The sequence below is a fragment of the Anser brachyrhynchus genome (genome assembly GCF_964034855.1).
Source record: "Anser brachyrhynchus genome assembly, chromosome: 14".
Taxonomy (NCBI): domain Eukaryota; kingdom Metazoa; phylum Chordata; class Aves; order Anseriformes; family Anatidae; genus Anser; species Anser brachyrhynchus.
The window spans coordinates 8353808-8366556 of record NC_137709.1 but is presented as its reverse complement, the minus strand read 5'-3'; the positions used below and the strand labels follow the sequence as shown (position 1 = coordinate 8366556).

The 12749-nt window shown below is 43.8% G+C and overlaps 1 long non-coding RNA gene across 1 annotated transcript; it reads right to left on the bottom strand.

Moving 5' to 3' along the window:
* Window positions 1-1499: 1499 nt before the first annotated feature.
* On the bottom strand, window positions 1500-9686 carry LOC308177904. Its single transcript, XR_013939476.1, has 2 exons — window positions 8630-9686; window positions 1500-3165 (listed from the first exon to the last, which is right to left on the bottom strand). It is a non-coding gene; the product is annotated as an uncharacterized lncRNA (long non-coding RNA).
* Window positions 9687-12749: the final 3063 nt, after the last annotated feature.

Sequence of the window (12749 nt, the reverse complement as noted above, 5' to 3'; positions counted from 1 at the left end):
AAGAGCGCCGCTTGTCTGCGTGGAAGCAGCACGGAGCCTTTCAGCTGCAGGCACTGACATTTTTCACATGCACACGTGTCTACGCTGCCGAGATGCTGATTTAAAAAAAAAAAGTAGATTCTGCCAATGGTGGAAACAGGAGAATGTTAATGACTCTTTAAACTTTTCTCAAGCTTGAGAAACAGATGTGATTATTCAATTCATTACAAGAAAAATGTCTTGCAGCAGCACGCATGTGATGAGCTGACTGATGATGTGGGAACCTATGAGAAAGCTGTTTCCCTTATTAGAACTGGAGGATTTTCAAGGCAATGTTCTATTTCTCTTCCCAGTTATGTATACACATGCATGCTTTTCAAATATTACCAATCTGGACTAAACCTTTAAATCCAGAGTGAACAAAAGTGAAATACCAGACTCAAAGGTTGTGTAACCTGCAGAGTTTTACACACGGGCTGCAACTTCCCCCAACATTTGCGGTATTCAGCCAGCACCTGGACTTGGGCCAAATATATGGACTTGGCCCAGCGCTGGGGCTCATCACTAATTTAAAAGATGGGAAGAGGATACACTTATCAGTTTTCTGGAGGGTAGCCGGAGCAGGAAAATCATTAAATGACAGAAGCTGCCAAAAATAAACATCCTCTGCTTTAAAAATCCTCCTTATATAGAGCCGTCAATGCACACGGCTTATTAAGACATCTGGCAAATTATTTTTTCTGATGGAGAGAATTCTCAAGGCCTCAAACCTAGAACAATAGAGGATTTCACAGCAAAACAGATTTGCAGCCTTAACGTCACACATCCCACGGCCATTTCGAGGCGTCCAAGTTCACTGGAGTCCAGCAGCTAAGATGGGGTTGAAGCCAACATCAGGGGAAGGAACCACAGAGCCACCCCACACAACAAAGCCCTTCTCATCCGACACCTGAACCCCGGTCAAGGCCAGCATTGGGCAACACTAAGGTGATGGTGTGAAGATGGATGTATGACTGACACTGAATAACCTAGCTTCAAAATTTAATTTTTTTCCTGAACTCAAATGTCCAGAGCCTTGAGACCAAGAAAATTCCACACTGCTTCAAACTTTGATTTTTGCACTGAGTACTGTTAGAAGCATGTGATATCCAGCTCTGTGACTGGACACATCTAACACCTTTGTAAGGCACGGCTCAGAACCCCATTTTATTTTTGGCAGAACAAAGTGTCACTTAGAAGCAGATCCTTCCCTATCAAAATATCAGCAATCCAAATAAAAATATGTAACTATAACTTTCAGACAGCTCAATAATACTACAAGAAAGTAAACAAAATGATTTATCCAGTCAAAAATGACTGCACCATGTGAAGGACCTGCCAGCATCACATTGGATGTTAGCATGGGGAGCAGACTCAGCTTGAAGGCAGGCCTTGCCCCAAAAACCTTAAAACAATGAAGCAGATCAAATCAAAGCAGACAGACAGACAAGTCAGCATTATGGTAAAAATAAGAAAAGTCCTTTTCCTATATGTAAAAGCACAGCCTACATTTCACAAAATTCTTCACAAAATTAAGGTGGGATTTACTTTGCCAATCTTGCCTTGTGCTGAGCAGGCAGGCAGGCTCACTGCGATCAACACCACACCAGTTCGATACAGCAAGGTGTCCCCAGGGCTTTCCTTGCCTGGGAAATGGGACAACAACAGCCGAGATAATTACATTTTTCTCAGGACATCATGATGATTAATTAGTTACAGAAGTACAGCATACAGAAATTAAGAAGTAGGTATTTGTGATGAAAAGTGTGTTTATATTTATGTAAACACTGCCTGACGTTCACAAGTGAAAGCAGCAACTTTGAGCTGGGCCCTGAGCATCTCAGAGCAGCTCCTGGCTGGAGGAGCTGCCCTCAGCCTGCCCACACCTCTCCCTGCACCTTCCACACACCCCGAAACCCACCGCCTACAGCCACTGCTGCTCACACAGAAAGCGAAGCACGAGCCCAGGCATTCAGGAGCTACGGGTGGTAAGAGTCACAGGCCAGGCGCTGAAAAGGAAAACGTGACGCTGCATTTGCCCAACTCAGTAGCAAAGCCACGTCCCCCAGCTCCCAGTCTGGTGCTTCACCCGCAAAGCATCTGCCTTCCAGGGAAGGGCTGCCGGAGCAGAAGGAGCCGAGATGCACTGAAGTGGCAGTGGGAACAGCTGAAAGAGACAGCTGAGAAACAGTTTAATGAGATCCAGCTTTGTTAGATATTTTTCTGCATCATGTTGTTTTAAAGCTGTATTCCTGTTTACATTTTCTGTTGCTTCTTCGTCCTTGGCTTTCCTGGGCCCACTGTTAGATCCTCTCATGGAGACCAGGATGTTTGGAATTGCCATTCTGCTGCTCTGACTCGGATGTTAGAAACCGCTCAGACATAAACAACTGCCTCCGAAGGCACTCCCCCAAAGAAGGCTGTGGCAGAGATCAAGACATCACGAAGGCAGTTCCCAGCCCCACCAGGACACGCTGGGCACGCCAACTTCCAAGGGGCATGTCCTCAGTCATCCTGGCTAGATGCAAGGTAATTCGCAGATGAGTTTCAGTGCCTTGCGAGGAAGGAAAGCTCACACGATCATTTTGCCGAGCTACAGGTTGATTGGGCACAAGGAAACAAGAACCAACTGAGCACAGGAGGGAAAATACAAAGCTTTATGGTGTAAGGATGTGTTGTATCACATCCACACGTGCCCGAGCCCCTCAGGACAGGCTCCTGCTCTCACACAAGTCCCTTGGATGGAGCTCACTCAGGGGGACAACCCTAGAGAAAACAGAGCTGAAAGGACATGGGTAAAGCTGCAGAACCAGGGCTTCTGTGCAATCAATACCTCCACTGCAGTTTGCTTCTCAGTCATTGCAAAGTCACTTCGCTCCACATCTTCAACACCCCTGTTCTTAGGGACCCACTTCATAGCTTTCTGAAGCAAGACTGTCTAGACTGGAGGAACCACGAATACCCTTGAGCTCCCTTATCTGTGTGGGCCTGGCTCCAGTCTCACTCCCGTGCCCTGATTTTCAAGTGCAGGGGCCAAGCCGGAGTTAAGACACAAAGTGACAGCCTCCTGACCCAGACAGTGGAAGGAGCAGACCCCCAAAAGCCCCGTGGCCAGCATCAGTAGGTTATTTAACAGTCATAGAAACTCTGGAATGGAAAACAAGGAAAATTAGTAGAAAACCAAGGATCCCACCATTCCATGATTTAAACTATTGTAAAAAGAGGATAACATCTGCCAGCGAGGTACAGACACTGCAGCATCTTGTGTGAAGCCAGGAAGTCCTAGCTTTGTCTCACGCTGGTATTGCAAAGCTTGCTTAACGTTTGTGAACTGTTTTGAGATCCTGGGATGAAAAATGGTATTGGACAGCAGAAGTAGCATTGTTCATTACTGGTAGAATTAAGCCTGCATGCTGACAGCAAAGTAGATGGAATGAAAAATGTCAAAGGCTCAAAAAAAACCTGCAAATTTCAAGATGCATAAAGGGAACAGCCTGCTTCTCCCCCTCCCCCTTCTTCCCATCACGCTCAGATGTAATAACTTTCCCTAGTTCCGTGGCTCTCACATAGCTAATGCTGTGTTCGGTTGCTGGAGTCTTTACAGATGCAATGCATTAGCAAAGCCTGCCAGTCGGCATCCTGTTTTTCCAATCACTCTTCTGAAACTCCTCCACTTTTCTCAGAGGTTTTATCAGAAAGATGTTCCTCTGAAACATTTCAGCAAGGGGATCTGACAGCTCTTCAAACACCAGCTGAATTTCATTTGTTTTCCGCTCCTTCCTGTTTTTACAAGTTCATTAGTGTTGTACCAAGATAGACTAAAGATTAGAAACTTTCACCAGCCATGCTGAATTCCTGATGTATAAATTCATGGGATACTGGCTAAGCCTCTGCAGTATATGTACAGAAAGAAATACGCATGCCTGTATGCGCATACATGCTATATGTTAATGTAAATATACACGTCAAAAACATTGAGCTGGGTGCTCAGAAATCCCCTAGGCTGCCCCCACATCCAGCGAGGTACGCACATGGCTGTGACACACATAAGCACACACCTCAACACACGCACACAGGGAAAGCAAAGGCCCCATTGTGGGCAGCCTGACACTGAGCCAGTTCTTTAAATGGGATTCCTGAGGCCAAGGTAAATAAGCACCTAAAGCATCTCAGCTGTGGTCCGCAGGTCAGGGCTGCCCATAGGACAAGCAGGAGGCAGAGCATGTATGGATGCATTCCTGAGGACTCACAGGGGCTGAGTGTTAGAGCTCTATGAAGAAGGCGCTGTGTGTGCTCAAGCATCCAGGCTTTCAGCATTATCTGTCTGGCACATTAATATGCTAATTGTAAGAGAAGAAACGTGGAACTAATTCCATGTATCATTCATGTAAGAGCATCTAGGTAGCAGTGAGATAGGGTTGTATCAAAACAGACATAATCACATTACTTTTGATGTATTCTAGACCAGGAGTACACAGTACGTTCTCCTATTTAAATAGGTTAACAGGCTGTTTAGTTACAACAGCAGCAAGAAAATTGAAATCTATTTCTAATTTTCACACAGGAGCTCTCTTATGTCCCTGAAATGCAGCTGTACAGCTTCTTATAAATTGCAGTCATGAAGAAAACAGCAAGACGACAGACAATTTTCAGATTAGTAAATCTGTTTATTTCCAAAGTCATAAAACACCATTTGTTGTTAATGATGATGGTTTAACAGTTGGCACTTAACCTGTCCATCTTCTGCTCTTTCTAATTTTTTTTTTCTCAAAATCTCCTGTAATTGATTCAGAAATTACAAGAGAAGAAAAAAGCAAAGGAAAGCATGTCTGCTTTGGTCTAGTGATTTTAAACAAGCCTGATGTGTCAGCCAACAGAAAGTGCTGTTGATATAATCATGAAAGGCACGGGGTAACTTGCTGTACTTCTATATTAAACTAAATTTGCATGATCTGGAAGCTGAAGTTTTCTAACTGACTGCTAAGAAAATGTCAATTATTGTTTTTTTTACATGGGTTGGTGGTGATTTGCAGCCAAATGTTTATGATGGAATCAGAAAGACTCCTTTTTGTTTGCTTTTGTTGCAGGTCAACTTCTATGATTTCAGGGCTCTGTCATGTGAATCAGAGCAGCCTCACTTTAGAAATGGTTCCCTGGATGACCAAAATATCAAATTCCCTTAAAATTGTCCTGAGCCTTTAGCACTGCAGAGCCATTATTAACTTATTGCCAGAGACTATAAAACACGATATTATTGCTTGGTTACACATTAAGTTTGTTGGTTTGTCTTTTAAGTAAAGCAAGAGCTCCACATCTGCCCCCTTTGGAACCACTTGCTATTTGATGCCATTATTGAAAGTCTTAATTACTTTTAAGACTAATTAATACTTTATTATTTAAAATCAATTTTATCAAACTTCACCAGTGTTTGGTGTATTTGTATTTCCTCCAAAGTCATTTGGCCTGCGAAACAGTGCTGGAAACATAATCAGGTGTTTTCATGCTATTTTCATCACCCTGGTTGAACCAGCACTGCTACAAAAATATTTTATTTGATGCATTTCACCTTCACCTCCACGGCTTTGCTGAGACCACCACAAAAAGACACTAGAGGGAAAAGTTTTAAGTAAATTAGCAGAGGTTTCGTAGCCTTTGGAAAAGCTCAAGCAAAGGGCAAACGTTCAGATCATCAGCAATTTTATAATAAAGATAACCACCATGCAGCGTGAAGTTTTTCATCCTTGACATCACTGAAAACTTTATTCTAATAACATGGCCCACTCACATAAAAAGCCAACTAAAATCTTTGGCACCACACAAGCCATGCAGGAGTATTAATGTTTTTGTTGGTCACTTGTTCCATTGGAAAAAAATGCAAACACCTATCCTGCAAGAAAACAGCAAATTGAACCCTTCTACCTGTTATCTTTGTTTAGCTCCAGCCAGAATACTTTGTTTTTCATGACCTACATAAAACAAGTAACCATCAGATGCTATACAGACACATGAAGAAGAAACTAATATGAGAGCAAACCAGGCTCAACATTTACCTCTTCCTGGTCTTTTAGGAAGTTCTTTAGAGAAACAGTAGGTTCCCCATTAATACAAAGGATAGGATGTGCTGCCTTTTGCAGGATGTACCAGCATGGCTACTGATAGAAAAAAATAGCCTTCAGCATTGAAGTCAGAGATCAAAATTACTCTAAAGACAGGCTGTTGAGGCAAAACCCTACTTGGTGGTTTCACCTGTTCATTAGCTGTTGCAAGTGCATCATTCACTGGAATGATTTTTCATTTCCAGTCTCACAGGCTCTCAAGAAACAAAGTGTCACCTCAGGGCTGGTATCCTTGAATCTGAGTCACACCAACATAAACACTGGGGTAGGGGGAGGAAGAATGGTAGACTTGAAGCGACAGCAGCAAAGTTAGCATATTTGGAAATTGTTTCTATTGTTCCCCTTTGAGAACCCACAGATATTTGATATGGAGTGCTATGAGTATATAAGTTACCTTTTGGAACGAATGAGTTTTAATGATGTGCTTGAGAGAGGGGAAGCATAGGGGCACAGGAGAAGCCATCTGGGAACAGAGCACAGCATGAGTTCAAAGAAAAAAAGCCAAGAGCTGAGAGTAGGAAAATTCATCAAGCAACTTGGCCAAGGCAGTGGAAGGCTGTGGAAAGAGATGAGAGAATAGACAAGCTTCAGCAGATCTTCCTCATTGTTTTTCTGGTGCTACTGACCCCTCCACCTCCTTTCTCTCCAACTGCCAAGGCAAGGTGAGACCGTCTGGTGTCTGCAGCCCAGTGTTTCCCCCTCTCTCAACACCATCTGGGAAACCACACTCCTAATGGAGTTTCCAGATGTTTGTGTCATTCTGGTTTTTGTGTCATTCTGCATTTGCTCTTTCAGTTCAGATCTCCTGTCTCTGCCATAGCATTTCGTGCACATCAAGACTTCACAGCACACAGCAGAAAGCACAGGAATCTTATCTAGATAAAAGCTTACTGCAGGTAAGGACATGAACTTTTAGTGTTTACACAAGTAGATTTATTTCACATGCAAGAAACTCTGGGGTGTGTCATCCCATTTCTCCAACAGGCTCAAGTCCTGTTCCATTTCCGATGCACACCTCATTCATCATAAGGGGATGCCCAGCCACTGCTTTCAACAGTTTTCTGATACAAAAAAATCATCGCATCAGGTACCAGAAAGTTTGGTCAACTTGCAGAAAATTTCATCAAATGGGTCACTCCACCTACACCTTCCATGCTGTAGACAAAGCTTCTCCATGTAACAGCACCATAGGGATCCTCCCTGAACTTCCACCTGCTAAGCTCGCTATGTTTCAGCCGCAGATTCTCCAAAAGACATTGTCACCCCTCCATGGCGATAAGTCCACAACATTTAAAAGTAACAATTCCAAATTTATTTGTTCAAAGTTATGAGGATTTTTTGCAAGTGTACTGCTCTAGTAAGGACTTGACTATCTAGCAAAGGAGCACAGGTATCTATTTCACAAACTCCTGAACCACAAGTACCTTTTCTGTAGTTTAAATTAATCCTCTTGCAAAGTGGATCAACCCAGGTTACACAAAAAACACTTTAGTACAGGAGAACATCCGCTCTGGAAGCTAACACAGAATAGTCACCATGCTTGAAACATGCCCCCAGGCTCATTCTACACCAAGTCCCTGCTCTGATAAGCCCTGAGAGCTGAACTTTCTGCTCCTGATTTTCAAAATGCAGGGTGGTGGGAACAAGTGCCTTAGAGAAAGGGGTCAGAGCTGGAGGGCCTAATTCAATTGTTTTCCCACTTAAACAACAAAGAAAGAAGTGTTCCCTTAGACTCCCAGCCAAGAAAGAAAGCAACTTGGCAAACAGACTTCTTATGAGTTCTTTTAGTAGAGAGATTTATATTTTGCTCACCACAAGCATACAGAGCAGACAGAGCATACTGCGCATTTGAGAGGCTGTCTGTGCTCCTTGTAGCATAAGGTTTTGGCAGCCTTTTCTAAAAGAAGGTTGAGAAAATACACACTGCTGGGGACAACCTGGCCACTGTAAAAGCCAAACCTGGCTTTTGACTAAATAGACTATAGATTCAGGCATTCATGATTTTAGGGCCGAAGGTACTACAGATCACCCAATCTACATACATCTAATTCTCTAAATTAAATTCCACATAGCTGCAGCTGAATTCAACTAATCTTTCAGAAAGGCATCCAGCTGTAATGGAAGAGTTACCAGTGATGGAGAACACACCGCAGCGGACTACCATAGGTTTGTTCAGGATTTCTTGGACAACCTCACTGCGCAGGGGCTGCTTTGCCCCCATAGAGCCACTCAGAGACTTTCAGAAAGCCTGAAGCCTGCTGCTCCCATGCAGGAGTTACTGCAGCCCATGCTTCTGGAGAGGTGAACCTGCTTTTGGATGAGCTCCCACCTACCTAGAAGGTCTAGACAAATGCACCCAAAATAGTTCAAAAAAAAAGAGTAGCATACATTCTTTTTTTCTGCTTTGCATCAGACACTCAGAAGGCAGGAAGGGAAGAGAGGTTTACCATATCCTAATCCTAGCCCCTAGTGCTTCTAAAAAGAAATGATCTTACCTATAAACGGCATCTTGGAGATACCCTCAAAAGCCAGGTAAAAGCATAAAAAGAAAATCCTTCCCCTGGTGACAGAGCTCTTGCAAAACCCACAGCTACCTTTCTGTCTCTTTTAAAGCTGTTTCTCTCACAACGGTCTCATCTGCATTGGGCAGGTAATGCCCTGCAGCTGCCCCATCCCACCCCAGCGCTCAGGGCCCTCAGCTGTGTGCGGAGCTCTACCCCAAGGAACCACAGTAACCCCCTCTCTGCTGGCTAATCTCTTCTTTTGGATTTGGGGCACACAGCAAGCGTCATAAGTCTTGCAAAGAGGGGGCTGAAAGCAGGAAGAAAATCGATGTTCCTTGAGGTGATGGTGCTTGTAGCAATAAATTTTACAAGTTAAGGTGCACTTGTGTGTAGTGTAGATTACTGAAAGGAGGGAACTTCAGCTGCATGCCTGGGATTTAACTTGTTTTGCACTTCATCACGCCAAATTTTAGTGCTTCTCTTGAGGCTTCATGTTCTGCCCTGAGAGTTGAGTTTTACCGGCTTCATACACTCCAAAGTTTGCCTGGGTTACAATTACCGTGTCTTCCAAGGTGCCCAGTGACTATGAGGACTTCTGTTTTGAGGGATCACATCACTTAGCGAGTTTTCTAGTAGAGCCCAGCACCCACTTTCTGAAATGCAGGCATTTTTCAGGTATTTCCAGCTGGACAAAGGAGTCACTTAGGATGTCTGTCCCCAGGTGCCCATCCTCAAGGTGTTTAGTTCAAGGAGCAGGTTTTCCAATTCACTACATATTGCCATCAAGCCACCTTCCATATGAATCGTTCTGAGCTTACAGCGAGGGCAGGATAAAGGCCGTTTGATTTTGAACAGGTGAATGCCCTGAACATACACCTTGTCTCTTGTGATAAAGTAGTAGCAATACAATTGCACAGCCCCCGTCACCTTCATGTTTTGGCTGCACTCAGCCCAGCAAATTCTCCTCGTTTGTTAGTTCTGGGTTTTTAGAGCCCTACTGAGGGTTATCAGGCTGCGAGTGCTTTAGCTTGCATAAAACAGTGGCATACCTAACTTAACTACAGAAAACAGATAATTGCATGGCCCTACCATACAGAATGACATAATCCTTTGGCCTAATGCACCGAGAATCTTCTAAAAATATCTCTGGGTTAAAGTTATACTATATACTTTCTATATACTTTGTAGTGAAGCAGTACTAGGAATACAGACAGGGAAGCATGCCTTTTTTTCTCTCCTTTTATCCTGTGTTTAGAAGCAGAATTTTACAGGCCAAGCAGCCAGCTGGTGCAACATCCATTATTTACTCTTGTTGGACTGGGAATCTCAACAAGACCTAGCACCAGTGACCTGACACTGGCAGCCTAAAGAGTGGAGGCAAGAAAGATGCTCCCCAATGTCCCCAGCAGACTATTCCTGCTGTCTCAGCCAGATGAAGAGCACCGCATGTTGCTCTTCTTTGGAAAGCAAGAAAAAAGTAAGTCTACTTATTTATTTATCCAGCAACATCTTAGAAGATTCATTCGCTGCTCAGTAGGCCTGATTTTCCTTTGCTAACCTGCAAGGTATATTTTCTTTAACCCATGTTGCTCTCCTTTTGTGGAGAATTGTTGCTGTTATTTCAAAAAGTGAAAATTTGGACAAAGATGTCCAAATCCTGCACGGGCATAAGAGCCTTTCCCCTTTTAGATAAAACGTTATCTCCGTCCCAGAAACACCTCTCCTCAGATATCTGACATACACATCTCTGCCTGCTAGGACTCACAGGGACTTTTGCCATTAATTTTACTGAGTACAGCTGCACATACAGCTTCCACTACCACAGTTGAAACTGCACAGAGTTGCAGAATTGCATTGTTGGCCACAGGAGCTTGAGAAACTGGACACGCTGCCCAAATTATTCCTCTTTGTTCCAAGCCCACCCCACCTGTGGAGGGTCCCAAATACTGCTGGCCACAACCGCACTTGGGATTTTTTCTGTGCAGCCCCAACCCCTGTTATCAGCACTGGCAGAAAGCAGAGCACAAGAGGACTTGTGGCCCGTAGGTGCTGCTGCAAGCTCATGTGGAGCCACCGCTCCCCCAGTAGGTACTGCGAAGGGCTCAGAAATGTGGTCCTCAGCCAAACACATCTCTCTACTTACAATCAACTTCATAGAAGACGTGGAATTTCTGATCGCTTCCATCTCCTTTGACCATACATGCTTTTAAAACTACAGTGCAGACAAAAGGTTCTATTTGACATTCAAAGAGTCACTTCACTAGGTGTTATCAGGGACAAAAGGGATTTTAGAGTAAAGGTTCATTAATCAAAGTTAGGGGGAAAGTAGAGTCACAAAACTAACATGCAGACTACTAACTGGCAGAACCAGAAACTGCATCTGATTTCCTGAAACTCAGAGTTTTAATTTTGCAGCAGGGTTAGCCTGAGAAGAGAGGGAAATTCAGCTCCTAGTCAAAACCCTTTCATTCACCCTGTGGTCCTCAAGCCTGCATGAGTCCTAAGGGATCCCTGAAAGTTAACAGCCCAAATTCCACCGTCCATATACTAAATTCAAAACATAGCTGTTTGCAACTCTGCTGAAAAAATTGAGAGGCTTGTGATGCCAAAAACATTTAAAATTTGCTGCTTTAAGGAGAAGGCTGTAAGAAGTAGAAAACACGAACCACAGGCAGATAACAGTATTTTTAAGAAACACATACAACCAATGAGGTCCAGAGTAAATATTCTCTCTTTTTCTTTACCCAAGATATTCCGCTTCCCAGCCCCTGCCCCGCAAAGGTTTTCTTGCAGAATGTGTCATTTATGACCAGCTTTGGGTGTTTAAAACATTTATAGGGAGAGAAAGACAGATTGATGCCTTTAGTGCAGCCTGCACTCATCAGGTCTAAAGACAGGTCAGGGAGATGACAGGAATACTAAGCTTAAGGTGACGGGCTTGGCGCCATGCTACATTTAAGCCGAGACTGAGAGTCCAGTATTCCTGGACATCATAAAGAATCTATTATCATTGTGGTCACTTTCAGCAACGCTGGTTTCATTACCATCTGTCTTCATCCAGCGATGCTTAGGGAATAAATATTAAATATGGAACTTTTCCTGGATTCGAGTCACAGAAGGCAGAAGGCGAAGCAGTTCTCCAGTAATACGATCTCGGAACACCTTCGAGTAGGTGGAGGAAGATAAAGAAATCAGATAAGATCATTAGCTCTGTCGAGTTGAAAATAAGGGTTCAGTTTTCAGTTGAGCAATAATTCTCTTTTCAAGGTGGGCAATATTTAAGCAATCATCCCTAGAAAATTGGTCATTACCACTGGCTAATAACCGATTTGTTAGTTAATAGCCCAAGGTGAAACCAAGGGCACTAAATGCTCTGACAAACCACCACTGACTGCAGTATTAACAGATTTCAAGGGCATCATTGCTATTATAAACCATGTTCATTGATTTATAACAACACTAATATGTTTTATAAAAGAGCAGTGCAGTGTTCTGGAAAAATTAATCATTTCTTGCTAACTCACAGCTGACTGTCCACTGCTCTCAGTCCTGTAGTGCACTGGATGCCATCAAGTTTTGTTCTGCTCACACTCAGGAGCACACAAAACAGACTGGAGGAAGCAGAGGAATGGAAGGAGTCTTTTCCAGAGTGAGGAGCATATATCCACGTCATCCTGGCAATCAGATCTAGATGGCTGCCCAGGCTCCTCCATCCACAACTGGGGGTTTTTCCCAGGGGCTACCTGGAATCACATTCACACCCCCACAGCCCATTTCTTCCATGCTATCCCGGGAGATATTCGGAGATGGGGTCTCCTGACAAGTGTCACCATTATCCCCAAAATGCAAGCCAGACAGAGGTGCAGATCCACATTCATGTGACAAATTACTCTGTTCTGCTGAATTACAAGCTCAGCCAGCACAAGCTCACAGCCAACACCCTTTGTGATGTGACTTGATCCCACTTGACCTTAGGGAAAGGCACTGAAACTAAACTGCACTGCGCTGCTGGAGCGTGCTGGAAGTGCACGCCTGGGTGTTACTGGAGCTCAGCTGATGGGTTATACCTTGTTAGGTCACCGTAACTCTGGCACATCACTGAATCCACAGA